This window comes from Ipomoea triloba, chromosome 16 (assembly GCF_003576645.1).
Source record: "Ipomoea triloba cultivar NCNSP0323 chromosome 16, ASM357664v1".
Classification (NCBI taxonomy): Eukaryota; Viridiplantae; Streptophyta; class Magnoliopsida; order Solanales; family Convolvulaceae; genus Ipomoea; species Ipomoea triloba.
In genome coordinates, this window is record NC_044931.1 from 9,785,381 (window position 1) to 9,785,633 (window position 253).

General features: G+C 51.4%; 1 non-coding gene across 1 annotated transcript; it reads right to left on the reverse strand.

Moving 5' to 3' along the window:
• Positions 1-72: 72 nt before the first annotated feature.
• LOC116008508 lies at positions 73-191 on the reverse strand. The gene has a single exon (XR_004095886.1). It is a non-coding gene; the product is annotated as a 5S ribosomal RNA (ribosomal RNA).
• Between the last annotated feature and the right edge of the window lie 62 nt (positions 192-253).

Consider the following 253-nt stretch of genomic DNA (forward strand, 5'->3'; position numbering starts at 1 on the left):
TTAGCGGTTTAAAAGGATAGTACCCTTAGCGAGCGGTCCAGCGGTTTAAAAGAAAGATTAAAAAGAGGGTGGGGGATGCAACACGAGGACTTCCCAGGGGGTCACCCATCCTAGTACTACTCTCGCCCAAGCACGCTTGACTTCGGAGTTCTGATTGGATCCGGTGCATTAGTGCTGGTATGATCGCATTCGTCACGTACTGCGCGCAAAATGTACTTGACCCTCTCTCTCCGCGCAACTTCTCTCGCTTAGC